Genomic DNA, 24763 nt, shown 5'->3' on the forward strand with positions numbered 1-24763 from the left:
TGAAATTCTTTCAAGAGTTGAAGCATTAAGGGGCTGTAGCTTTTTGATTTATTTCATGAGTCTTCAACACTGGAAGAATGGCTCTGATTATAGTGACAAATGCCTCTTTTCATTTGGGAAATAAAGTCTGTATGCTTCTATAGAAAAGCACCCAAGTCAGACATAGAGGTAATGGGCTCAGTTCAGCAGACATCAGGCACTGTGATTCTCAACCCTCACCACCCGCACTCAGGAGAGTTTTAGAAACTGCAAAATGATTTCTTTCTACAGTAGGGTCTCCACATTCATGAGGGTTCCGTGCTGAGAACCCTCATGAATGTTGAATTTCACTAATACAGCAGCCACTCCCTCCTGGAGCCCAGCTGCTGGTGCTCCTGCCCGGGGCCCCGGTAGAAGCAGCAGCTGCTGGCACTCTGTGCCCTGGAGCTCCAGGGAGGCAGTGGCTGCCAGTGCTCCCTGCCCAGAGCCCCAAGAAGAGGCAGCCACTGACGCTTCCCACCCCAGAACACCAGGAAGCAGTGGCTGCCAGGACTCCTGCCTCAAGCTTCCGAGGAAGCGGCCACTCACGCATAATTGAATTCACAAACATTACGGTGGCGCATGTTGAGACCCTACTGTATTTTGTTTTCTTCCCCAGCCATGTTTCCTGTTGAGGCAGTATGTCCAGTTGATACAGCACTAGAATGAATCAGAGGGACCCCATTCTTGGCTAAACCACTGACGGGCAGTGTGATACTGGCTGAGTCAGCTCACCTCTGTATCTAGCTTCCTCATTCATGAAGTGGGATTGAGTTATTTGCTTTCCTTTGTAAAGCCCATTGAGCTCTTCCGTGAGAAATACCATATCAGGTCAAAGACTATTATTAGCAGCTTGAAATCCATGTTTTTCTATATTATAGTTGACCATGTTAGAGGAGTTGCACAAGACATGGCTTGAGAGATTTATGACTCAGTCTTTGGGGTTCTCACCGTCTTCAACAGTTCACTGGCAGAAAGTCAATCAATTTCTGAATAACTTTAGTACAATTTTGAGTTACATCTTTACATTTTAATCCCCTTTTTATTTTAACACCCCTTTGATATTACATTTATACTCCGGCTTGCTGACAGGAGGGGGCAAGAGGGGCAACTGCACGGGAGCCTGGTGTTTCAAAGGGGCCTCTGTGCAGCTTTTGAGGGCTGGTGGGGGGAGCCCCAGAACTCTGCTCCTGGAGGTGCTAAGGGCTGACTGCTCTTGGCCCTGCCCCTGCTGCCCAAGGCCCTGCCCCTTCCAGGGCATGGAACCACTCTGCCATGCCTTGCCCCCAGGCCCGTGGTGGCTGTCAGTCCTGGTCTTCATACTGCGTGCTCAGACACAAGAGTGATGAGTGCAGTTTAAGAACCTATGCAGAACAGAATACTGTTATGTTTTAACCATAATTACAGAGTAATTATGAAACAATCACAGGAACAAATTAGGCAGGTGTAGTTTATGAAAGAAATTAAAAAACTGAGGACAGAAAGATATATTGTGTACAGTTTGCTGTTAGCAGCAATTGAACAATTACCCTAAGTACAGTATGACCAAGGCCATATTAGGAAAGGGGGTTTATGGGCTGTAGTCCAGGGCCCCAGGCTGGGAAGCCTGGGCTGCAGCCACTAAAGCCCCTGCTTGCTTTGTTCTGGGCTGGTGTGGAGGTGAGTTCCTCCCCTCCCCACACAGTGCGTCATGGCAGTAAGCACCGCAGTGGGAAGCTCTAGTCTGGAGCTGCCCTCACCTGCAGGGACTGCCCTCTGAAGCCTCCACTAGCCACGATTCCCATCCGATTGGAGCTTTTGGGGGCCATTCAAGTAAGTATGGGCAGTCCGGAGCCGCCCCATGCACGCACCAAAGGAGACCTCTGTGTAAGGGCTCACACCCTATCCCTCTGCCCCAGCCCTGAGCCCTCACCCACAGACTACATTTCTCCCAGACACTGAACCCACAGCTCCATTCTACTTCTTAAGTCTCCCAGACGCCACATCCCACTGAACCCTAAGTCCTCTCCAACACCCAAACTCCTACCCAGACCCTACAGCCACATCCAACCTCCTGCCCTGAGTCTCCACCCATACTCCAAACCCCTTGACCATTGTCTGAGGCCACTTATACCCCATATGTGTCATCCACATCCTCATCCCAGGCCCTGCACCTGCGGTTGGAGCCCTCCACCCCACCTGCACCACATGAGCCCTCCTGTGTCCACTCGCAATCCCCTCCCACCCAGTGATAACCGTAACTTTTGGCCCCACAAAATTGGTGTAGCAGGGTGGTTCCATGCCCTGACATGGTGGGTCCAAGGGCAGTCAGCCCTTAGCTCCTCCAGGAGCATGGCGCTGGGACTCCTTCCCAGCCCTCAGAAGAGTTACTCCTGACCTGACCATGATAACTATACAAAGCCACAGCATTCTAGAAGGGGCTGTAGTGGACTTTGAAGAGTCATATAATCCAGCTTCCTCCACTAAGGCAGGACCAAATATTCCCAGACCTGCTGTGAGAAGTGCTTATCTAACAGATCTCAGAAACCTCTAGGAACAGGCTGCATCTACTCTATGAGATATGTTTGAATTGAGGGCAGTTAGCTCAATATTACCTCATGACTGTCTTCACTTTAAATACCAGTAGCTCAATTTAGGGAGCACTAATATTGAGATTACAAAATCACAGTTACCTGACGGGTACAGCATCAAGTTGAATTCAAAAGTTTGAATAAATCCCAGCGTGAAAGCTCCAGTCTTAAAATCAAATGTATTAGCCTCCAGAGGTGTCCCATATGTAACCCACAATGCCCCCCAGTGCTCTACTCTGGCCGCTGCTCTCCAAATGCTCCAGAATTAGGTAACAAGAAGACCATGTATTTCAAAAAGGGAGCAGCAAGCCTGTGGCTGAGGGATCATGTTTGTCTGAGAGCCTGAGAAATGTCTTTCTTTGTAATTAGCGCTGTGAGTGCATCTACCCATTACAAATAGCCCCAAGCATGGAGTTCATGGTTCTGTCTCTATGCTTGGTTTTTTTTTTTTGCACTGCCTGGCAACAGCCACTGCTGCGCTGCACCATGTGGAAGCAAGGCTGTTTTCGGGGGTCGTGCTTGCATAAGATGCTGAGAAACTTCTTCTCAGCAGTTTACATTTGTGCGTGAACCTTCTTCTTTCCCTCTCGGGCACCACATAGTCTGGGTCTTTCCCGTGCTCAGCCACATCACATGGGTAGCCGCTGACCCAAAAAAAGGATGTGCCTGCCATTTGGTGCTGACCCTGCTGCCAGAAAGCACCAAGTCCTGGCTTGCATCTGGTGAAGGCCCCAAGGGCAGGAAAGAATTTTCATGGTCTTGCTGTTACCTGTGGGAAGTCTCCCCTGGCAACTAAGATAGTTGTGGGGGACCACTTCAACTGCCTCCCCATTGAACCCCCATGCCCCTAGAAAGGGACCAGTCTCCCCCAGAGGTTAAGATACTCAGGGGGACCACTTCAACTGTTCCCCAACTCACCCCCCCATACCCTAGCAAAGGACCAGTGGTGCCTGCAGCTGGTGGGTGAAGTGTCCCCTGGCAGCTACAATACTCAGGGGCTTGCTGCTGGTGGGGAGAAGTCTCCCCCAGTGGCTAAGGTAATCAGGAGGACCACTTCAGCTACTTCAACACTCCAAGTGGCTCTGCAGCCGCAGACCACAGCACCCCGCCCCCCCGTCCAAATATTTTCAGGAGCTTGCTGTCCATTGCAGCCACCTGCTGGATTGATATTTCTGTTATAAAATCTTTTTGCTAACATCTCCTATTTGTCTTCATGGTTTGAGCCCCTCGGAAACATGGGGGAGGGGCTAGTTGAGATTGCTGTTTCCATAATAAGTTCAGTGTATGAGATTCCGCTGCCAACTTCCATGTTTGCAATGTCTGTGTAGTGAAGAGGGAAGTCAAAATTCCTTTTTGCTAGAAGTTTCTATCCTCTTTCTTCTGACTTTGACAATACAGTCTGGGTCTCTGTATTATTTTCGGGGGTCAGATGCAATCACGGGAGAGGGGACACTCAGTGGATGGCCAGTTGAGAATTCAGCTTTCAGAAGAAAGATACTTCTGCAAAGTTTTTTGCCATCTCTGTGGATGCGCTGCTTTTCCTCCTTCCAACAGGAAAAATGGACACTTGCTTACGCCAGGAGGAGAATGAGGAAAATGCAATGCAAGAAGATGATCTCAAAGACCAGCAAGCATTCCCATGGTGACTTGTTTGGCCGTTGTGAAGGTTACAGATCTCTCAAGACATCTTGATAGACTCACATGTAACGCTAGGTCCCTCTCTGCGGGTGGGAACTCCAGTTATTAGGAAGAGATAGATAGGCAATAGTTATGCAGAATTCCAGCATTAGAAACATAAATAGCTGGTTTTATGATGACCGGGAGAACCCCATGGCGACTTGCCTGCCTAGGTCAAAGCTTGTGGCTGTCTTGAGACATCTAGATAGACTTTTGCATGGTGCTGGGAAGAAGCTGATGGCTGTGGATAGGAGAGAGGTCCTGGAGGTCAAATTTACGCTCTTGGTAAGAGCGCCCAGGACCTCTGTTGCAGCATTCTTCGTGATGCCTCCGTTTCTACTCACTAGGCCAGTTAGTCTCACTAGGCCAGTAGAATTGCAGGGTCTTAACGCATGGATGAGATGACAGTGTAGGGAGGAGGAGTTTAGATTTATTAGGAAGTGGGGAAACTTTTGGGAAAGGGGAGCCTATACAGGATGTATGGGAACTAGATTGGCCAAAAATGGAACTGGATTGCTGGCACTCGAAAGGATGCAGGCAGAAAATATCATATTGCCTCTATACAAATCCCCGGTATTCTCACATCTTGATTACTGCATGCAGATGTGATTATCCCATCTGAAAAAAAAAGATATATTAGAATTGGAAAAGGTAATACAGATTATTAAGGGTGTGAAATGGCTCCCATATGAATAGAGAGTAATAAAACCAGGACCTTTCAGCATAGAAAAGAGATGAATAAGGGGGGATATGATTGAAGACTAAAAAGTCATAGATTGTAAAGAACATAGATACAGGAGTGCTCTTATTATACAAGAACTAGGGGTCACCACATGAAATTAACAGGCAGCAGGTTTAAAACAAATAAAAGTGGTATTTCTTCACACAACACAGCCAACCCATGCAACTCTTTGCCAGAGGATGTTAAAGGCCAAGATCATAACAGGCTTCAAAAAGGGTCCATCAATGACTATTAGTCAGGATGGGCAGGGATGGTGTTTGTCATAAGCTGGGAATGAGCAAGAGGAAACAGATAACTTGATGACTGCCTGTTTTATTCATTCCTTCAGGAGCATCTGGCACTGGCCACAGATAGGTGACAGAATACACCGTTGACCAGAAGCTAAATCCTAAAGCGGGAGAGGGAATACCTCATTTTGGAGACAGTGGAGGTATGCAACAGGATATGTGAGATGAAGCATATGTAATTAGACAACATAAACAGGCTTTTTTGTCTATTCCTCCTCCCTCTGTCAGCAGAAAACAAATAAAAGCATATGGGTCCCTGCACTTCCCTAGTTGACAGTACACCTTTACATTAAAAATGCTTTAATAGGGTTTCATGCTGTACTTTTCCTTAGGATGTTCCTGTATAAGTCACAGCTGGCAGCAAGTCATGCATATGTAGCAATTACATAATCAAGGCCAGGAGCCAGAATGGCGTGACATTCACTATTTTTGACACATTCCCACATTACCAATAGCATTTGTGAAAGGTTTGTATTGCTATGTGGGTAGCGTACCTTGCCAAGGAAAATCCCAATCTTTTTGTAGTTGTTTCTTATCTCACGCTTTATTTTTTCCTGCAGAGTATGGATTGAAAAACAGATATTAATTTTAAATAGTTCAGCTGCTTCCCCTGATGTGCAGTTTGCCTTAAACTTCATTTCCATGCCCATAGCTATGCTTAGGGCAAGAGAAAACTTCTAATTAGCTGGACAGGTTTTCTCTTTAATTATGGAAGATCTTTGGCAAGAATTATGTTTTCAATCAATGAGAAGAGGGCGAATAGAGTTTTTAAACAGCAATCATAATGTATTCCTTCTTCTGATGTGGTTCTGCTTTTATGATACTGCTAAGCCAGTTAATGTAGGTTTTAAGCAGAAGAGGAGAATTAGATCATGTAGCAAATTTGGAGACAATACAACCATTGTCAATACTGATTTTTTTAAATCATTGAGACAAATGGTACCCTAGCTACTGTTTTGAATTTGCATAGAATTCTTGCACATTTGTTAAAAAATGTAATAAAGACATTGTTTCAATCAGGATGACAACTAACATATTGTATATGTCAACTCTGCTTTCTGCTAGGGTGCTTGCTTTTCCCAGGAAGATTCCCTGCTGCATTTGGCACTCCATCTGTTTAACTGGCTTTTTTTGTATCTTTCTATAACCCCTTCCTTCTCATCCCTCTTTTTCTTTTTCCCCGTCTCTCTTCAATGTAACCCTTCTTAGTTTGCTCTTGTCAATTCTCTTCCATCTGTCCCTGAGTTACCCTGACTACTATGCCTTTCTTCACATTGGAATCTCTTCCAGAGTTTCCTTTCTCTTTGCCTTAAACCAGCCCTTGAAGATATTTCAGAGCACTTCTCATTAGTACTACAAGGATTTGTTGGTTTCTCTCTGAACACGGAAGCATAAAAAATGGATGCTTGCAAACACTGGCTAGTAGGTAAATTTTTGAGATTGGTGCTATTTCCTCCTCTTTCACACAGTTACATTTAGAGTGGGGTTTGTCTCAACATCATTTTTTATTATTATACACTAGTAGGGAACTATATCTGATATGACTGTGGATGCTTTCATTATCCCTGGGAATGTATAATTCATTTCCATTCTTTCTAATCCCTTGCCCTGATGACATCTTTTTGCAATGATTACCACAATTCAATTTACATGTTTCAGAATATATTATTTTATCAATATAAATATGCTGGCCTTTAATTGCATTGACTATAAATTTTGTAAAAAGTTACCCATTTTTCACTGACCAGTGACTTTAATGAATAGTCTAGTCAAATGCTTACATTTCTTCCTGAATTAGAGCCTAAAGGAGAAAGTTGCAATACACTGATGGACCTAACTCAGTTAAGTTTGACCTAACATCCTAGTGGAGACCAGGCCTCAGAAACAAAGCTATTAAAAAGAAAAAGGAACTTATGCTGCTAAATTACTAGAAAAATACAAAAGAGTCACACTGCTACAAAAGCCCAGTCAGATAAAAATAAGCAAAACAAAGTTGAATTTTGGCAAATTCTACCAATTTGAGTAAGAGATTCTCTAATTCTATGGGACCAGATCCAAAACTCCTGAAAATCCAGGAACAGACTCTCAGAGACTTCACTTAGCCTTAGACTGTACCAAATAATAGGGAAATGTGCCTCCACCAAGTAGAAATGGTCACAACAAAAATATTTTTCAGATTCATTCACCCATGTGTGTTTTCACTGAGAAACAATGTCAGAACTGCTAAGACACTGAATTATTATTCAGTAAGTTTGTCAATTATCCAGGTTTTCCCAGGATCATCTCTTTTTTGAGGAAACTGTCCCATGAAATCTCCAAGGGTGCTCAGTATACACTATGAGATTGCCAGTTGTAGGCCTGTGTGTCCTCTCAGGCTATGTCTATACTTACCAGGAATATTGACAGCTGCTATGCAATTTTAGGTATGCCAATGGCAGAATGTTGTATCCTCACTGCAGAATGTTGATGGGAGCACTCCTTCTGCCTACATTCCTTAATCTTTGTGGCTTGGAAGGAGTTCCGGGGTTGACATGGACCTCAGAATGCGCTGGTTCATGCATGCATCGAAACAGCGCCCTGGAAGATTGACCCTAAGTGTTCGATCTTCCGCAGCTAGCCTGAAGCATCTCTTTTCTTTGTACCTCAGAGGTGGCAATCCTATGATTTAAAGGTGTATTTGTATTCAAATATCTTCTTCAATAGGTGAGAGAGGGCTGAGAAAAAATACTAAAATGCAGTTATTTAAGAAAAGAGAACTTAGCGTATCAATAATATAAGGGCCAAATCCTGAGAAGTGAATGAACATTTCTGCTCATTTTGAACTCAGCAGAAGTTGTTAATGCTCAGCACCTCTCGGAATTTGACCTGGCAAGGCTAATTACTTCCTAAACAAAGTAATTTTCACTGAGCAGATCAGTATCTAAATCAATGAAAATACAGTGCACCAATTTAATAACAATATGGGCAAATGCACAAATAAAAGAAAATATGATGCTACAAGTATGTATTTAAGGTTCTGAATATGATATATTATTTTTCAGATAACACCCATGTATTTAACAGAGGACTACATTATAATTCACAGACACAAAGGGGCAACGAAACCGTGCAACCTTAGGTCTGATATTTCTTGACTTTCAAATGTAACCGTGCAACTTTAATATTTTCTTAGAGTGTGGTATTTTGTACAGAATTGTTATGAGACCCTAATGGAAAAATGACAGCAGAAACTTGCTGTATTCAATCCAGATGCTGAGAGTATCTCACTACATTTATCCAGTAATGATCCAGAAGACTTTCATGTGAAGTGGCTGTCTTGCTTTGCATTTTGAAGACAGCTATATTAATTAGATATGCTGCCCTGGGTGTGAGTTCACCACCTGTGACGTGCTAACATTTTGTTTCCATTGTGATATTATCTGTTATTTCTTTAATTTTAACCCATGTTCCCAAATGTTGGTGTCATTAGTTCAAAGAGATTATCTCTACCTCTCCTGGGTCTGTATTGCACATGTAAAGGTTTCCATCATATCTTGCTCATTTTTCACCTTCCTAATGTCAGTCTTCTTGGTTGGGCATTGGTGATACAGTACAAATTTCATACCCGGAATTCTTTGCTTCAGTGAAACTATATCAGTGATGATTTTCTGTCAAACGTTTGTTATCCTTTATTGCTGCCTTTGCTACATTGCACACTGATCAAGCACATTTTCTAAATTAGCAAGTTTAAGAATTTGTGTACACTGCAAGTAAATGGGAAACCAGCTCTGAAGTTGCCTTTCACTTATGAGTGGCCCATCCCAGCAATTATTGATTTTAAAAGAACATAATAAAACGGAGCCTGAATTCTGATCTCGTGTGCATATATGCACCTTCCCCTCACACCCCTACATCATTTGCAGCAGACTGCATCTATGCACACTTGTTAAGTGTGTATGCATTCTTCCATGGTAAAAAAAAAAAGAAAAAGAAAAAGAAAAGAAAAGGATGCTTAAGTCTCTGGATCAACTACCTAATTGCTTCTTCTGATTTAAAGAATAGATTTAGTGCTCGGATTTTAAAGGAAAGGGCTTACACGCCATTATTAATAAGTAAAAAAAATCACAGTAAATAATTTAAATTCAAGTGAAAAAAAGTAGAGTGGATATTGCTGTGTAACCATAAAGCAGATGCACAAGCTACTTAATGGGGGCTGGGGGAGCATTAAGTCAGAAGGTTTGGTTTTATTGCCATATTATGAGATCATGTGACTGCAGGCTTTGCAGTTGACTTCTCTCTCACATGGGTCTTTCTCAAATGGATCCAAATGCTCCTCCCCAACCCAGTCCTTGTTTCAATTTTAGATTATGTGAACTGCGTTGCTGGTTTCCAACGTCAATGTTAATACATTTTGAATTTTATGACTGTGTTTTTTATAAAAAGTTTTGGGAAATCATGCACAGTGCAGAAAATTTTAGGAAAATCTTTAAATAGTGCTCTTTTTGGCATAGTTTTTACACAGTTTTGTTGGCTACTAATTCTAAGGGGCCTCAACTATGTTTAAATGTGGATCTCTAAGTCTTCATACTGCAAAAGGATACAAGGAAAAAACAAGGCAGATTTCGAATAGGTGGATGTCCCTTGGGAATAGGATGACAAACCACATGTGACAGATGTTAGTCACATCAGTGCATTACTGAAAGGAACTCACGTACAACAATGAGAGTGCTGTAGGAACCTATATAAGAGAGAGCAGAATAGGGCTACGTCTACACGTGCACGCTACATCGAAATAGCTTATTTCGATGTAGGGACATCGAAATAGTCTATTTTGATGAATAACGTCTACACCTCCTCCAGGGCTGGCAACGTCAACGTTCAACTTCGACGTTGGGCAGCACCACATCGAAATAGGCACTGTGAGGGAACGTCTACACGCCAAAGTAGCACACATCGAAATAAGGGTGCCAGGAACAGCTGCAGACAGGGTCACAGGGTGGACTCAACAGCAAGCCGCTCCCTTAAAGGGCCCCTCCCAGACACAGTTGCACTAAACAACACAAGATCCACAAAGCCGACAACTGGTTGCAGACCCTGTGCATGCAGCATGGATCCCCAGCTGCAGCAGCAGCAGCAGCAGCCAGAAGCCCTGGGCTAAGGGCTGCTGCACACAGTGACCATAGAGCCCCGCAGGGCCTGTTGAGAGAGCGTCTCTCAACCCCTGAGCTGATGGTCGCCATGGCGGACCCCGCTATTTCGATGTTGTGGGAGGCGGATCGTCTACACGTGCCCTACTTCGACGTTCAACTTCGAAGTAGGGCGCTATTCCCATCCCCTCATGGGGTTAGCGACTTTGAAGTCTCGCCGCCTAACGTCGATTTCAACTTCGAAGTAGCGCGCAACACGTGTAGCCGTGATGGGCGCTATTTTGAAGTTGGCACCACTATTTCGAAGTAGCGTGCATGTGTAGACGCGGCCTAGAAGTATTGGGCTGAATCCTGAAGTTCATTCACTGACTATATGGGAAAGAGACATGGAAAGAGTTTAGGACTGAGCCCACAGTTGCCCTAGTAAGGGAACACTGCAACGCATTACAAATGCTCTTGAAATGAATAAATACTTAGTGAGGAGCAAACTCAGCCATTCAGAGATGCTCCAACAGCATACTGAACAAAGTCGATGCAGCAGCAGCAGCAAGGATCTGACCCTTTCTCCACTAATCTTCTAAATGTAAATTAAATCATCAGACTTATATTTTCATAAATGTGAGTCTTTTGCTACTGACTAAGTGGGATGTGACCCTGCTATCGCTTACATATTGTGATTGGGTCGCCTGCCCCTTTACGACCACCAGCCAGGCCAATCTGCTACAGTCACTTCTGTCTTCCACACCTCGGATGAGACAAGGATTTAATTAGAATCATCTGGTATGGAAGTGCTGATGCCCTATAAAGGGGTTAGGAAACTGTGGTGGGAGGATGATCTTAGGGAGACTGGACTGGAATGCAGAGGCTGCTGGATGCTGTTTGGAAGAGCTGTGGGAAGAAGGACTACGCACAGGAAAGTCTGGAAAGGGCGTGATAATAGGGTAAACAAAGGGATTTTATAGTGAGGGTCTGAGTTTTATTTTATAGGCATAAACCCAGGTCTCAGGAGGGGTGTTATGAATGGACAAAAAAGAAGCATGTAGAGTTTCTTCAAGCAGACCCCTGCAGGAGGAAAGCGAATCAGGCTGCCTGAAGAGAAGTGCTGCTGACAGCCTTGTTGGGACTCTGGGCAAAGAGGGAGGCAGGGCTGCTCCAGGCCGCAGGAGTGGGTGGGGCCTTGGGTGGAAAGGGTGGGACTGGGATCAGCCCACCCTCCTTGCTGCTGGGACTGTGGTATGCTCCCCACGCCCAGAGCTACCTAGAGCTAGCCACGCAATACTCCAGCAGTAATTTAAAGAGCCCAGGACTCCAGCTGCCACCACTCCTGCAGTTGCAGTAGCCAGAAGCTTGGGCCCTTTTGTGTTTCTGGGTCCTGGGGTAATCGCCCCCTTTGCTTCCCTGTCTGCAGGCCTGTGGTATAGCATTCTGAGGTCCTGGGAATGGGGTGGGGTCATAAGATTGCCAACCCTCCAGGATTAACCTGTAGTCTCCAGGAATTGTTTTAAGAAGCTTTAATTAAAGATTACATCATGAGATGAAGTCTCCACAAATACATCCAAACAATACTGGCAACCCTAGGTGTGAGAGGGTGCATGTGGGAGGCAGCTAGGTTCACGATTCACACAGTGTACAACCTGTTCTATTTTCGTCTGCTCCACTAAGCCACTCTGCAAAGGTGTTGCCTCAAGCTGAGCCTGCAAAGCACCAGACTGGCATGTGCAAGCAGTCGGGGTGCATGGGCGGTGTCCCCAGCGTGATGACACCACCCATTGGGCAAGGGTGGAGTGCAAAATCATAAAACAAGTGTAGTATCTGGTCTCTTGCCTTCTGACTATGGGGCTGGTCTTCTCACGACATCTTCAGGACTTTCTGATTATAGACAGGCCAGCAACACCACTAGAATACTCCCTCTTTAAAGTGTTTTGGTCCTTACCAGGCCAAATATGCAGACGAGTGATTTAAAAATTATACTGAACTTCAGTTATATTTTAGCTTTGGGTTAAAACTGGGGTTCTTATTTTATCTAAGTCATCTTACCAATTCCTGTTTAAAACATAAAATCCTCCTGAAAATGGAAACAGGTATCACCAATCCACATCAATTATGTCTGGAGACTCAACTTGCTGTTACTGGCTCATTAGTATTGCTAGGAACCAAGCAGTAAGAATCTCCATATCCATTTAAAGGTACCTACTTATAACTGACCAAAAAAAATCAAATTACACACAAGATTTTATATTTTAAAAAGAATTGGTAAAATGTCTGTGTGAATCTTACACAAGCATTTCATTCATAAAGAACTCAATGCTCTTTAGAAACCCTTCTGACAGACTTTTCCATATAACCTATATAATCAGATTATTTTGCTGAAAGGTAACATGCCAAAGGTGATAGAAAGGCATGATTAAAACAATGCAGTAAACCTGATTTGCCCAGTTGGCTTTCTTTGCAAGTGGTTGTTACATAATGCATGGTATAAATACACTTTAGCTATACCATTAACAGCAGCATCTGTTACACAAGTATTACAAAAATTAATTTCTCGTTTTTCTGAAGATGAAATCCCCTGAACATTTCTGCTGCAAGAGAAAAAATAGATACTTCAACAACTGAAGTTTTAATTGCGTATGATGGGTTATTATATGTCACTTTACTTCTAGATCACGAAACCTCCATTTTGTTTTCTGTACTGTTTTGATTTTAAAGCTGTTCTGTTGCCTGCAAAGTGCACTGAAAGATCCAAGAGGAGCTATTTTTATTCCTGGCAGAGAAACAACAATGCTAAACCATTAGGCTACAGCTACAGTGTAGCCGTAACTTAACAGAACTTATGCAATTTTGAACTTGGTACCATTCACACGGCAATGAAGTTTGACATATGCAGCTATTTTGAAGTTTCTGCTATTTCCCCTACAGCAAGTGGTACCAGAACCAGAATACCCTACTTGAACAGGACCTGCTATGTAAGCGTGGTGTTTAGCTGTAGAGTTGCCATTTCAGGATAAATTTGCAGCGCAAAATAGCAGCTATAGTTTAGCCATAGCCTTACGGCCTTCTATTCAAATGGAAACCCCCCTGGACAAAGATGATGACCAGTCCAGGAAAATTGGTCCATCCAGGTGGAGTGGTAAATAAGCAAGTGATATTCTACATTGAACACTCTGACCAGCAATTTTAGAGACATGAAGAAGAGACTGAAGGCAGAAGGTAAAAGCAAGGCTTCTCCCTTGGAGAAGAGGCAGGGCACACCAGTTTTGTTTTGTTTAGATCTGTGTGGATCTTGTGCTAAGACATAGAGTAATCATTTAGAATTCCTTCTGCAAAGTCTGTGTTAAATGCTTAGACTATCACTTGTCTCCAGGAGATAAACAGTAAGCCAGAGTGCAAACAAGGCAGGAACTCTGAAAAAGCATGTGCTTGAAATATTTGTGTGTCTTGAGAGGTTAGCACTGGTCCTGGGCGACTACTAGGGCAGCTGGACTACTTTGGTGAAGGGGTAACTGATAGTCTATGCCCAGGAAGTGTTCCAGAGAGACTATAAAAAGATGATGCTGGAGCCTACTCAAACCAAGGGAAACTTAAAAGCACTTGAGCCTCACATGTGGGACCTAAACATGGAAGCCTGGTGAGTGTCCAGAAGGAAGCATTAGACCAGTGTTGTGACATGGTGGCTTGACAACTGGGATATGGGCCCCAGTTTATACTATCATGGATTTCTAACATACAAAGCATTTTTTCATAAAAATATCCCATTTAATATCTCCCAAGAGTTCCATCTCTTTAGAATTCAGCAAATAAGCCTTAATTATCTTCCCTTCTCATCTAATTTATAGAGAAGAGGATAGGGGACCAGGAGGTCTGCTTTCTCGTACAGCCTCTAGGCTGACTGCATACACCTGAACAAGTCACTTCACCTCTCTGCACCTGTTTCTTCCCAGCTACAAAATGGAGATGACTCAGCCACTGTTTATAAAACACTGAGTGATATCATTGAATAGCAACACAAATTGTGCAAGGTATTTTGCATTACCTTATTTCGAACTCGGTGCCATCCAAACCGCACCCAAATTTGACATAAGGGGCTATTTTGAGGTTTCCACTACCCTTCTCATGGTAAGGGGTAGCAGAAATGGAATACTGTGCTATGTAGTGCAGTGTTCAGCCTGGAGTTGCTATTTCAGTATAAATTTGTATCCCAAAATATCAACAATAGTATAGCCTAAGACTATCTCTACACTAGGGTAGAAAGTCAATTCCTGATATGCAATTCTAGATATGCCAAAAGCGTAGCTAGAATCATCTTTCTTACCCTATGTAGATTGGTGATTTTCAGGCTTGTGCTGAGGTCCCTTACTCCACCCAATAACATGGAGTACCAGGATCAATGGCCAAACCCAGAGAGATTGATTTTGCAGCATCTGAACATGCGTGGTGAAATCAAACTCTAGAGGATCAACTGTGGCATGGTCAATTGGTCAGTAAGTACAGGTTCACTCATAGTCACAGTGGTAAATACAGGGATTCCAGGGTGTTCCTTTGAGGTACAGAGTGTCACAACACCCACTTTTACCTTTCAGACTTATATTTTGACCATGGCTTGAAAGGGTTTTCTTGAAACAATATTAGACCTTCTGTTCTCATAAGATTCCATCATATCCCAACAGTGGGACTGACAAACTTTTCAGACCCTGGGACAAGGTGAGGTGGGGTAGCGTGGCTCTGTGCCCTGGGCAGGGGCAAGGCCTCAGGCAGAAGGAGTGGTGAATGAGGTTAGCCTCCTCCAGATAGCCCTCTGTGCTACCTGGAGTGAGGGGCTCAAACAGCATTTAAAAGGGTCTGGAGCTCCAGCTGCCATTGCCCTTTTGAATCATCAGACCCCAAGGAAGTTGCCTTCTTTGCCTCCTCCTCCTTCTCCCCCATCAATTGGCAGGCCTGTGTTCTTGTGTCTCAATTGAAGTCTCACAGTACTGTAAAAACTACAACAATTTAATAGCCACTGGTGCAGTGCATCTATTTCACAAAAAAATTCATCTGCATTTCAATATAATTATGCTAATGATCTTAAAAAGGACCTCAACTTTTTCCCCAATGGTCTTCTCTAGTCTATGCATACTTGTAAAGCTGTGTCTGACTTAATTTATTACAAGAGCTAGGCTGAAACAGCACATGTACCCCCAAACTGGCAATTACAATTGCAGAAAGAGAATGAGAAAAAAAATGTCTCTTTCAATAATCCTCATTAATAGTCACTTAAATGAGTCAGGGCTCAAAAGCAGAGAGTTTAAAGCATAGTGTGTAAAAGGTAAATTATATGAAAGAATTTGATCAAATTAAAATAAGACTCGGTTTGTTATATATAGGGCTCCTGGTTTGTCATGCAGGCCGTGGCATTCAGAGTCTGTAAACTCTGTGACTTCAGCAGTGGTGAGTGTGGTTGGCCCCAGGGCCACCCCAGCAGCTGGCCACAGGGGCAGCCAGAACAATGGTGCAGGGGTGGCTCTGGAGTGAGCCACACCAGCATTGTTGGAATGGGCTAAAGGATGCCTTAAATAAGTGCAAGATTAACAATAACATTTGGGAGACGCTTGCCCAGGATTGCTCGAAGTTGAGAGAAGTCCTACACAGTGGTCCCCTGCATTTTGAACTTACCCACTGACAAGCTGAGGAGGACAAGAGATACACAGAGGAAGGGGAGACTGGATTCCAATCATGGTCAAAAGCCTCCTGCTGTACCTGGAAACTTCTGCCCTCACTGTAATAGAACTTGAGGTTCAAAGATTGGCCTTATCAATCACTCGAGGATCCACAACTCCCATGGAAGATGATCATACTTGGCAACAAGTGATCACCCATTATCATACACTCTTCACAGCTGCTACACTACTAGGTGAGCTGGTCACAATGAAAAATCCATGAAGGACAGTAGCTCTAGTGCCTTAGGGGCACACCTACGGTGCAATTAAACGGCCTTAGCTGGCTTATGTCAATGACCTGGGGACTCGGGCTGTAAGTGGGGAGGAATCCCAGAGCCCAGGCTTCAGGCTATATATTTACACTAAAACTTCACAGGCCCATAGCCCAAATCAGCTGACGGGCTGGCCCCAGCTATCGAGCAGCAGTGTACACATTGTCAGATACATTGCACTTTCTATTCAGAGCCTCTGCCATAATCCTGATTTGAACAGCTCAGCAAGAGCAGCACAGCACAGGAGGTCACTTTCAAGAGTAAAATTATTAAATATATTTCAGCTGCTGATATAGCTCCAACTACCACAGCATCTGAGCTCCTCAGGGAATTTTACATATTCATTCTCACAACATCAAATGAGGCAGGAAACTACTGTTGCCCACATTTTACTGGAGTGGAGTTAAAGAAGAGACGAACACTGGTTCGATTGAACCTTGGTCTCACAAGGCCTCTTTCCCCTACTCTGTCAACGGATGTTCCTGGAGCAATCCCAAAGCTTATCAACTGTGGGATATCACTGAGCATAGTCTCTGTGATGGCATTACTGTCAGCCACCGTATAGCACACAGGGACACCTTTGGTAAGAGACCCCAATTACAAAGAACATGTACACCGAAGGTAATTATTTGTACTCTGTGAGAAAGACCCAAGCCTGTCCTCCTTGGGTTGTGTGCTTCATGGCAGTTTACGTGATGCTTCAGAGGCTCGCCATGTCCCTGCTTTACCTTCTGTTCTTGAAGAGGCCTGGGTTACGGCATTATTGAGCCATTTTTACCATTGGCACTATCAATGCCACAGTCATTAGTGGAGGAAACCGCTTTGGTGTGTCCAGTCTCCTCCTACCCTTTAGGCCTGTCCTTGGGTGTGGAGTGGTCCTGGGGGAACCCAGACCCTTTCCACACGTCCCAGGGTTCTGGCCCAGGGACTCTATGCAGCTGCATCTAAAGGGAATTTCCTCCCTGGACCCCCTGGTGCAGCAACTGCTTCCCTGGGCCACTCCCACCAGATGCTTCCCCAGTACCTTCCTCAGGTGATTGAAGCAGCTCTTTCTTCCTGGGAGCTCTCCTTGCCTCTTCCTTATCCATCCCCTATCTCCTTCCCCCTTCCTCACCTGAGGGAAACCCTTTTAAAGGGTTTTGCAGGCTTTCATTTGCCATAGGTGCTGAATTAGCAGCAGATGCTGGGTTCGCCTCTTACTGCAGGCTGATCTTTGATAAGCCTCAGTTTCTAGGAAACATAAATGTACAGAACAACGGTGCCCATATTGCCCTCCGTGAGTTTACTGTAGTCTGCTGTGGGCTGTGGTCTATCAAATCACATACTAGTATAATACAACGGAATGGGACAAGAACTTTGGACAAGGCATTCTACAAGCAAAAGAAACCCTTCTATTCTACTTCAACCACACTTTATAACTCTCACGTTGTTGGTGTTTGCTCTTCTTCAGACTTTGACAAGAGAAAATGTCAAATTTCTCTTTCTCAGAAAAATAGTTTTGGTAGCTTTTGTCTGCTCAGAGCTTAATAAATGTCTGAAATCTTTAGTAAACATGCACTTCTCTTGCTACTTATCAAATTCACACAACTGCTTACCTCAACATACTTTAATTTAAAAAAAGAAAGGGGTGAAGCACATTGTAATTTCGTTACTAACTGTGCTGTCAGTGTTATTTTTTTAATTCCTTGAGGCATTGCAGGTTATTACACTGCAGTTAAAATCCTTAAAAAAACCCTAAACCAATCAAACAGAACTTAGACAACAAAACAGATTCCGCCAACTCAAGACACAAGTAAGCAATTAAAATAGTAGTAAGTTTGAAAAACTCTATTATAGTTTAAAAGAGTAAATATTAAGAGAATGTTATCAAAGGCAAGGAAGGAATTATACTAAATGCAGTTCATTATTTCCACTCCTCATGTAAACCATGCAAACAGCTCACTCAGAAATAACCTGCAGTTAATCTATAAACATCACTGTAAAATTTGTCAGATAACCCATCTAGGACAAATATATTTTTAGGCCCTCATCTTAAGCCTGTGCAAAGTCAACTGCAAAGGGACACGGGAATAAACACAAGCACATCCCAAAGCAGGATTAGGGTTGTAGTAACACATACTTAGGGTCCCCCAAACTAATCAGAGTAAACTTGCAACTTCTATAAAGGAAAATCATGTAGCCACTTACTGAAGAATGGTCCATGGCAGGGGTCAGCAACCAAAATACCACAAAGAGACATTTTTTTTTCAAATTCGTTAAAAAACTCAATAATTCAAGAGCTGCAATGCATGTAAATACAAGACTGTCCTTAATAAATAACATCAAACCATTATTTTTGTAATTCTTAATTTAAGAACAGAACACAATGATTTGTAATACAATATATGTTTACTGTAAGATGTCCACAAACTTTCACATATTCTAGTTCCTCACACTTTATGTGTGTGTTTGTACTGCTATCTTCCTGACTTTCACTCCCAAACCTTCTGTCTCTCTCTCTCTAGAGGACACTAGATTGTGCACAATTTCATTTTTGTTTTTGAAAATCACTGTACAGCTGCTCTGCTACTTTGTAAAAGCACTCATACATTCGCCATCCGTGAATGGCTGTCCTCGTTCACGATCTCTTGAGTTGCAACAAAACTAACCACAGTTATGCTGCTTGCTGATTTCACCCCTTTCATGAATCTGTTCTAACTTTGGTCTGCTTTGCGTAGCAGCTCCTGCACAGCCCTTTTTTCTGGCACCTATAGCTGGATACCGTTCGGCAAAAGTAGTGGGTTTTTTTCAGAAAATGCCTCTTGAGGTTGCATTTTTTTTTGGTGGCAAATTTCATTGCAAATGAGACATAAAGGAAGCCCGGCTGAGCTTGACATAAATGTGAAGGATTGGGTCCATTCAGTTTGAAATTCTCTGTTTTCATTGTAGGTTTTCCTCTTTTTTTAAGCTATTTCAACTCCACTTTAATTATGCCAATTTTACTTCACATTTTATTTCAGTTTTCTTTCTTAAAATGAATGTTGCTTTTCACAGCAGGAATGCTACAAGCTTCCTTTTCCTTTTAAAAATCAAGACTTTATTAGCAACACAGTCAAAACACAGGTACAGTATCATATCTCACTATACACTGCAAATAAGAAAGGGGGAGTAATCCAACCTTTTGAGATCATGTGTCATTTGCTAATTAGATATGAATTGTTCATTTTTGGGATTTTAGATGTTCACCATTTCTTGACAATAATCACTTTTTTTTTTAACTTTGCAGTTATACTTTTGGGAGCCCCAAAGAAATCCTTAAAGAGTTTGATGCAGCTCTGGAGCTGCAGTTTGCAGACCCCTAGTCTATGGCGTAATCCATGCTCTCCACATATTAATATGTGTCTTCTGCACCATTTGGTTTCCAACATTTTCCTGTCTACACCCATTTACCAACAATTCTTTAAGAAGCAAAGGTTCCCCCAGTCACAAAACATCCAAGTGGCTGTGATGTGATAAAATTAATTGTTAATGCTGGGGGGCAGAATTCGGTAGAGAAAAAGAAACAAGCCAAAGTACTTGAGAGAAAAGGACTGGCAGCCTGAAATACAATCAGTTAGAGTCTCTGGGTGCCGCAGGTAGTACATTCCCCAGGTTTAAAGGGCCAGTTTTCCTACGATGGTATCCTAGAAAGGGCACTTAAAGAAGAAGGGGCTGGGAATAGAGAAACAGAAGGTTTAACTACAGTCAGTCACAGGGAAGATAGCTTTGGTTGATGTTGCACACAGGCTCTAAAATTAGCAGGTTACTGAGCCCTTTCTACAAAATATTTGCATACTACTATAGCAAAAGTCTATTGTTTTTACTGTATTATTATTGTTTAATTATACTTATTTGTTCTTTATTATTTTTCTAAAATAAATAAAATCTGGATTTTATGAAGAAAACAATTGCCTCCTTGACAACATAAGACCCTCAAATTACCATTTTAGCAATTTTTACTAATTTAAAATAACTTTACACATCTCATTACATGTTTTTAGAATCAGCCTCTTAGCTAGCTGGTGAAAACTGTAGGCCCTGATACTGGAAAGATTTAGATTTGTTCTTAACACTGGACTCTCGAAGAGTTTGCTGAATTCAAACAGATTACTTACATACTTAAAGTTAAGCATGTGCTTAAATGTTTGTAGGATAAGGGTCTTGCGTATTATAGAAAATTCTAAGTTACAAAGCGAAATTACAGGAAGATATTTTAAAACAGCATTCATGGGTCCTTAAAAATCCCTTTACTGTCTATTGCAGTGTTATCAAATAAATATGCTGTTTACTGCAGTGGTAACTAAAAGATTATGTGATATACATGTGGAATATGGCCTCTCTAAGATCAGTAAAAATATACACTACATGCTAAAGGAAGTGCAAACTAAGTGTTATATATGAACAAGAAATCTATGTTAATAAACTGGAAAGCTTGGAGACAGTGGGTCAAGTTCTGTGCTCATTTACATGTGTATAACACCAACAAGCTATAAACCACAAACTATGCCAGGGTGAACCAGACCCTTATTTATATTGGAGATGAGCTTATCTCAACAGGCTGCTAGTAAGGTCTGCTATATAAATACTGCAAGAGTCAAAGTCATGAAATTCTCTGTAAAAGGAGCAATTTTTTCTTTAAAGGATGGCTGAACTTTGCAGAGTCATCATCTAATTATAGGAAGTTACACAAATGGCTGAATAAAACTTAGCACAATGTTTCACAACACCATCTTATAAACTGATAAAAGAGCTTTTTGAATCTGGTAACGGTGCTGTATCAATAGCCAGCAAAAATAATCTCTGACTAGAATACATACAAACTAAATTGTATATGTATAAAAATGTATATAAACCAACCGGCTCTTTCTGCACTAGCATTATCCATCCCAATTATTTTCAGATACACTAGATATTTATTATAAATATTTATGTGTTTTTTTTTAACGGCTCACCTTGTAACTGCAAATGGTTTCTATTTTAAGGAGAAAGTACTCCTGGATGAAGATTCTATTGAATATTGGTATGCATTTTAATGAGTCAGTTCTAAGGATTTTGAGAAACATCATCATATGTTGAGAGAATTTGAAGCTCTGGCAAGCTACAAGATCTGCCCATTTGTAAGAACTCCCCAGGAAATAGAATTACTACATGCTGCATATTTCTAGCCAACACAATTAATTTAATTTCTTCTTTCTAATTCTATTGCCATACAGTTAAAACATTGATGTTTTTCAGGCAGAGGTGCCGAGCATATTAACTTGTACCAAGGCCAAAGAAACCATTGCATCAGTGTTTTCGTCTCTTGCGGTGTGTCTGGCTCACTATTTGAGTGGCACACAAATGAATACAAATGTGCCAAATACTTCAGTGGCTAAACTCAATCAGACAGCACAATGACTTTTGTGGCACTGAAAATCTTTCTGAGGCTATGAATGCCAGTGAGGATATATAGAAGCCATGTGCCAGACACTAGTGACCCAGTCACTAAAGATGCTGACCAAACTAAATAAAAGCAGTTTCCCTGCTCTTGATGTTCACGCTTCCACATTAGCTATTGGTAATGGGCCACATTCTCCCTGACTGAATTGACCCGTTTTCTCCTCTCTTGATGTTCACAAGTACACATTGACTGCTGATAATGGCTACGTCTACACGTGAACACTACATCGAAGTAGCTTATTTCAATGTAGCGACATTGAAATAGGCTATTTCGATGAATAACGTCTACACGTCCTCCAGGGCTGGCAACGTCGACGTACAACGTCGACGTTGCGCAGCACCACATCGAAATAGGCGCTGCAAGGGAACGTCTACACACCAAAGTAGCACACATTGAAATAAGGGTGCCAGGCACAGCTGCAGACAGGGTCACAGGGCGGACTAGCGCTTCCGGGCAACAGCTAGCCGCTCCCTTAAAGGGCCCCTCCCAGACACACGCAGCCTGCACAGCACGCGGTCTGCAGAGCCATAGGCATGCACACCTTGAGCGAGGCAGTCATGGACCCCCAGCAGCAGCAGCAGCAGCAGCATCCAGAAGTCCACCCAGCCGCCCCTGCAGGAGCAGGGCTCGCCTTGCTCCATGCCATGCAGGAGGCAGCTGAGCACCTCCTTGCCACAGAGAAGGAGCTGCCCGCAGCGGAGGAGGACGCAACCCCCAACCCTGCAGCACCCCGCCCCCCCCGCCCCCCCCGCTGTGCACGCCGCCGGCTGTGGAGCTACCCCACAAGCACTGACTGGTGGGAGCGGCTGGTGCTCGGAGAGTGGGGCGACGAACGCTGGCTCCAGAACGTTCGCATGAGCCGGCAGACATTTCTGGAGCTATGCCAGTGGCTCACCCCCACACTGAGGCACCAGGACACTGCCATGTGGTGTGCCCTCAGCGTCGAGAAACGGGTCGGCATTGCTGTCTGGAAGCTGGCCACTCCAGACAGCTACCGATCCATGGGCCAGCAGTTTGGCGTTGGCAAGGCCACCGTCGGGGCTGTTGTCATGGAGGTAAGAGGACCCACGGGGGGAGGGGGAGGCAGCCCTGGCAGGCGGGGGAGGTAGCCCTGGCGGGGGGGGTCCCTGGTGGGGGGTGCAGGGGACCCTGGCAGGGGAGGGCCACACAGACCCTGCACATCCCTCATTGGTGCTTTCCCATGTGCTTCCCCTGCAGGTCGTCCACGCCATCAACGCCCTGCTCCTCCACAGGCTTGTGAAGCTTGGGGACCCGGATGCCGCCATCGCGGGCTTTGCCACCCTGGGCTTCCCCAGTTGCTTCGGGGCTCTGGATGGGACTCACATCCACATCCGCGCCCCGGAACACAGTGGAGGACGCTGCTTAAACAGGAAGGGCTACCACTCAGCGGTCCTCCAGGCCTTGGTGGACAGCCGGGGCTGTTTCCTGGACATCTATGTGGGCTGGCCTGGCAGCACCCACGACGCCCGGGTATTCCGGAACTCGGGCCTGTGCCGCCGGCTGGAGGCGGGGACCTACATCCCCCAGCGGGAGATCCCTGTGGGGGACACCACCATGCCCCTCTGCGTCATTGCAGACGCGGCATACCCCCTCCAGCCCTGGCTCATGCACCCGTACACAGGCCATCTGTCTGCCAGCCAGGAGCGCCTCAACCAGCACCTGAACCATGCGCGCCAGGTGGTGGAGCGCACATTTGGGCGCCTCAAAGGGCACTGGAGGTGTCTCCTCACCCGCCTTGATGCGGGCCCCACCAACATCCCCCAGATTGTGGGCGCATGCAGCGCCCTCCACAACCTCGTGGAGAGCAAGGGGGAGGCCTTCTTTCAGGGCTGGGCTGTGGAGGCCGGCAGGGCTGATGTGCAGCCACCCGCTGCCCCCAGTCGCCAGGTGGACCCCGAAGGGACCTGGGTCCAGGAGGCCCTGCGGGCCCAGTTTGATGAGGCCACGGGGTGAATGCTGGCAGGCCCCCCACTGCCCCCCCATCCTCCACAACACTCCCTGCCCCTACGCCCACACCACAGAGCACCCAAGAGCACCGCCCCCCTTTTCTTGTAAATAAAAGCAGACAGTTGTTCGTCAACTCAAATATCTTTAGAACGCTTATTATTATTATCAACAAAACTAACTATTTACAGGGAAAATCTAACTTATATATATATATTATAAATAGGGATAAGATGAAAGGGGAAGACAAGGAAGGGGAGAACTATTTACATGGTGGGGTAAGGATCAGCATTGTAACAGGGGTCAAGTTACAAACTATTTACAACAAACTAACTTAAAACTTGGGGGAATATATACAAAGCGGGGGGGCACGTCCTGGGCCCCACACCCCTAAAGTCCAGCGCTGGGAGTGGGCGGCCGGGATCCCCACCTTGGCCTCAGCCCTGGCCGGGGCTGGCTGGGGGCCGGGCGGACTGGGAGATATGGCTGGTGATTGTCAGCTGGCCCCAGGTCCCCCTCAGTGGAAGGGCCCTCGGTGGCGGGTGGCGGTGCGACAGCGGACGGCACAGCGGGTGGAGCAGCTGGTGGAGCAGCAGGTGGAGCAGGCAGGGTGGGTGCAGCGGCGGCCAGCACGGCATTGGGGGGACAGGTAGTCCGCAATACGGTTGAAGGTCCGCATGTAGGCCCCCCATGCCTCCTGGCGCCAGGCCAGCGCCCGCTTCTGCAGCTGGAGGCAGCATTCCTCCACCCGCAGCCACTGCTCGGTGACCTCCAGCTGCCGACGGTAGAGGGCCAGCAGCTGGGGGTCCGTCGCCATCGGCTGGTGGTGCTGGGTCCGCCGTCTTCCCTGCTGTGGGGCTGGTCGGTCCTCCGCCGAGGGGCTGGCCTGGAGTGATGGCCCCGGAGGGCTGTCCGGGACCACTGATGCCTCGCCGGCACTCTCCGGTCCTTCCGA

The 24763-nt window shown here is 44.7% G+C and overlaps 1 long non-coding RNA gene across 1 annotated transcript; it reads left to right on the top strand.

The window, feature by feature from the left end:
• Positions 1 to 4237: 4237 nt before the first annotated feature.
• LOC142008734 (uncharacterized) lies at positions 4238 to 19704 on the top strand. Its single transcript, XR_012644217.1, has 3 exons — positions 4238 to 4254; positions 5336 to 5437; positions 19422 to 19704. It is a non-coding gene; the product is annotated as an uncharacterized LOC142008734 (long non-coding RNA).
• Positions 19705 to 24763: the final 5059 nt, after the last annotated feature.

The sequence above is a fragment of the Carettochelys insculpta genome, chromosome 2, assembly GCF_033958435.1.
Source record: "Carettochelys insculpta isolate YL-2023 chromosome 2, ASM3395843v1, whole genome shotgun sequence".
Taxonomy (NCBI): domain Eukaryota; kingdom Metazoa; phylum Chordata; order Testudines; family Carettochelyidae; genus Carettochelys; species Carettochelys insculpta.